Below are 4,579 nucleotides of genomic sequence, written 5' to 3'. Positions count from 1 at the left end.
TTTACTGTTAGCAGGCACATTTGCTCTTGGGGAAAAAAAAAAAAAAAAAGCACAGAGCAGAGCCATTTGTATCCAATAGAACCCATGATTGCAATTCATGTACAACCCCTCCCCTAGGATTAATCATATAATATTGCTAATGAAATATTAGCTCCAAAATGAATATCTAAGGCCTTAAAATATGAATGCCGGGCTTCCCTGGTGGTGCAGTGGTTGAGAATCTGCCTGCCAATGCAGGGGACACAGGTTCAATCCCTGGTCCAGGAAGATCCCACATGCCGTGGAGCAACTGGGCCCGTGAGGCACAACTACTGAGCCTGCGCGTCTGGAGCCTGTGCTCCGCAACAAGAGAGGCCACGACAGTGAGAGGCCCGCGCACTGTGATGAAGAGTGGCCCCCGCTCGCCGCAACTAGAGAAAGCCCTTGCACAGAAACGAAGACCCAACACACCCCAAAATAAAAAAATAAAAAAAAAATATGAATGCCCTTTGACCCAGTAAGTCTACTTATAGAAATTTTTCCTAAGGAAAGAAATATTCAGGTGTTCAACTTTGCAAAGACTTGTATATCAAGGGTATGGGCATACCTCAGAGATACTGAGGGCTCTGATCTAGACCCTTGCAATAAAGTGAGTCACACAAACTTTTTGGTTTCCCAATGCATATAAAATTTATGTTTACACTGTACTGTAGTCTATTAAGTATGCAGTGGTATTATGTCTTAAAAAACATCGCTTTTTAATACACCTTATTTGTTATACCTTAACTGGTAACTTAAGGTATATACTTTAAGTGATAAGTACTTTATTGCTAACACATGCTAACCATCATCTGAGCCTTCAGAGGGCTGTAAGCTTTTTGCAATAGTAACATCAAAGATCACTGATCACAGATCATCATAACAAATATAATGAAAAAGTTTGAAATCTTGCACGAATTATCAAAATATGGCACAGAGCCAGGAAGTGAGCAAATGCTGTTGGAAAAACGGCGCCAATAGACTAGCTCAACATGGCTGCCACAAACCTTCAATTTATAAAAAACACAGTATCTACAAAGCACAATAAAACAAGGTATGCCTGTGTTCAGCAGAGATTATTTGTAATATATTTTTAGAGAAATCCTAAATTTCAATAATTGGTCCAATAAAGTATGGTTTATTTTATTAACTACATATTATCTAACCATTAATAATGGAAAAATAGATTGCTATCTATTGACATGGGAAAACTCTTATATGAGCAAGTTACAAAACAGTATGTAAAATATTATTCAAGTTCTGGGCTAAATGTTTAGATGTATAGGGAGAGAGCATATATATGAGAAAAGAGAACAGAAGAAAAAGGGCATTCACTAAAATATTAATAGCTACTTCAGGGTAGAAATACTATTACCGATATTAATATTGCTCTTTATGGCTTTCTCTTTTTATTTTTTTAGTAAGTATGCTTTATCTTTATAATCAGAAAGGATTATTAAAGCTTTATTAGCCTTAAGGGGAAACCTTAAGGGGAATTACTTTAAATCAAAGGAAGCAATAGGGTGTAGCATTTCCCAAACAATGTTTTGAAATATGTGGTAGGAATTCTTCAAAGCAAGGGTTCCCTTGCGAAATAAGTTTAGAAAACACCTTTCTTGTTCCCTCTCTTTCTCTCAGATTCACAATGAAAATTAGTAGCAGCAGCAAATAATTACCTAAACTCGATTTGATCATAAAACATCATTTTTTCCAGTTTCTCCTTTTAATAATATACAGTATACTACCTTGAGAAACACAGCTTGGGTGGGAAATACTATTCAAAACAGGAATCTTTCCTGCCTTGGTCTACCAATTTGGAGGGATAGAGGAGATGTTTGCTATTTCCATATCCAGCATACATTCTTCATATTCCCAATTCCCAACAGCAACCAGACTTACCTTTGTAAAACCAATCTTCCCTGCTCTCTAAGGGCTGTGTGAATGGGGGTCAGAGGGCATAAATCAGTCAACATGACATCATGCCTCTAACCACAGTGGATGAGGGATGAGTAGTAACCCCAGCCTAATCCATCCAGAGCATGGCATTTCTCCAACCACAGTAAGTGATACAGGTGAGTGCTATTGGATCAGAACTTAGGGCATTTGTTGAATAACAGTGCTAAGTATTGTGCTCACAGCCCCTGGACATGAAAAAGAAAACATAGAGCACCAGTTGCTAAGAGCAGCCATCTTGTGACCATGAGGAGGGAAGCCAGCCTTAGGAAAAAATGACCAAGAAGTAGAGCTGCAGTCTTGATAAAATTGTATCTGATGTCTGGTGTACCCATGGCCAATAAAGCTACTTTCAGTTTGGATTTGTTTTTCTGTTACTTCCAAGTGAATGTCTTCTGATTCAGGAGACTCAAGAAGAACTTCAAAGAGATAACTAAGGAGGCTAATCCAATGCCTTAAAAATACAGTTCATATAGACCCAGTTAATCAATGCCTCACTCACCTGTCCAATTCCACAAGCATCCTTTATATTATGCATATGTTATATTTTATATTAAGTATATATATTCACATTTCCTTAGCTTTAAATTGTTTGGAATAGATATTCATATCTCATCTGGAGATTAGGAAGGCAGAGGATATCAAAGTTTCCTCACTGGTTCTCTTCCTCACATTCTCTATGGCTGGACAAACCCCATATCCCTAGGATGAAACAAGCCACAGTGGCAGTCCAGTGAGGACTGGGGACCATCTAGCTAGATATTTTCTAGATATTTTCCTGATACATCAATGAAAGTGCCAGTGAGTTATAGCATCAGATCCATAAGCAACTTGCTATCCATCAGTGTCTCTTCCCATTTTTTCATATTTCCTACTGCTTCCTGGGCTGTTATTGAATCCATACCATGGGATTTCTGGGAAGTGCTAACAATCTAATAGAAAATGGAAGCTTTGAAGGGACACACCACTCTCCTTGACTTAGGTTTCTCTCCAGAACTTCCATCTCATCAGTCAAGTGACATCTGCCACAAACGGTGTCATTAAATCATCAGGAAGAACTTGCCTGAGAATTTAATTGGAAACATCAGTGTTGGCATTCCACCTAAGTCCTCCTAAAAAAGCACCCATGTTGTACCTGTAAACCATGTCACAAAAGGCCTGACAGCCCATCTACTGATACAGTATAAAATTTCTATCTACAAATGGATTTTGTGTACACATAAATGTGGCTGGATATAAAAGACTGTTGAGCCCCCATATTCTAGTAGAATCAGTCAGGAAACAGATATCAACCTGGATACAAGTCACTATAGGGGTAGGGAGGAGATAGACAAAGGATGACTTGTATTCTTTATGGACTTGATATGAAGTTGGGGCTAAATCTTTGTTACCGTTTTTTTTAAGATTTTTTTTGATGTGGACCATTTTTTAAAAAACTCTTTATTGAATTTGTTACAATATTGCTTCTGTTTTATGTTTTGGTTTTTTGGCCATGAGGCATGTGGGATCATAGCTCCCCGACCAGGGATCGAACCCTCACCCCCTGCATTGGAAGGTGAAGTCTTAACCACTGGACCACCAGGGATGTCCCAGTTACCATTTTTTTTAATCAGAGTAAGGGCCTTCTGATAATAGGTGTGTGAGACAGGGGCCGAATGTCCTGGGCAGTTGCTATATTCTCAAACGCAGACGTACGCCACTAGTTCCCACCACCAGATAAACTTAAGCTGAGGGTCTCCCTGCTCTATGAACCTGGGCAGTACTGACATTTTGGACAAGATAATTACCTGTTGTGAAGGAGCTGTCCTGTACCTTGTAGGGTAGTTAGCAGCACCCCAGGCGTCTACCCCCCAGATACCAACAGCTTCCCTCCTATTGGGGCAACCAAAACATGTCTCCAGACATTGCCTAATGTTCCCTGGAGGCAAAATAACCCCTGATTGAGAATCACTGTACTAGATTATTCTTACTGTGGTTGCTTTGTCCACTCTCCATTCAGTTAACTGGGATCTAATTCCCCCCAGAATTCCTTCCCTTGTATGTTTCCAGGTTGGCAGTAACTACAGGAGACATTTTGCATGAGATTTGGGAGGTAGTGTGAAGCTTCAACTGTGTGGTTATGCTCTGAAGTTCAGCACAGAGTGCCAGGCACTGCAGCAGCCCACGCACATTGTCTCTGATCTGCTGGCTCATCTTGTTGGCACGGGTGACACCTAGCTCCCCCAGTGCCTGTCAGATATCCTCCTTTAGCTGAGTCCTGAGTTGAAGGGCACCAGCTTCCCTTCCCAGCTGCTGGTCTAGCTGAATTACACTGACTTCAGGCTCAACACTAGACTTGGAGGGAGCATCCTGCGCAAACCACTTCACCTGCTCCCGCAATTGAATAAGATCAAATCCCCACAGTAAATTGTATTCTGTGCTATTCACACACAGAATCGCTGCTTCTCTGATTGAACCCTGTCAGATACACTCACAAGTGGGGGTTTGGGTTGTAGTGACATTTTGGAAAAGAACTGGGAGACTTCCCAACGTTCTTTTCACCCCAGATAATTAGTGTAAGCCACACCAGGTGGTCCCATCCCTCTTGCCAGGTATTTGTTCAGAGATG

This window comes from Lagenorhynchus albirostris, chromosome 6, assembly GCF_949774975.1.
Source record: "Lagenorhynchus albirostris chromosome 6, mLagAlb1.1, whole genome shotgun sequence".
Taxonomy (NCBI): domain Eukaryota; kingdom Metazoa; phylum Chordata; class Mammalia; order Artiodactyla; family Delphinidae; genus Lagenorhynchus; species Lagenorhynchus albirostris.
Note: the sequence above shows the minus strand (reverse complement) of the source record.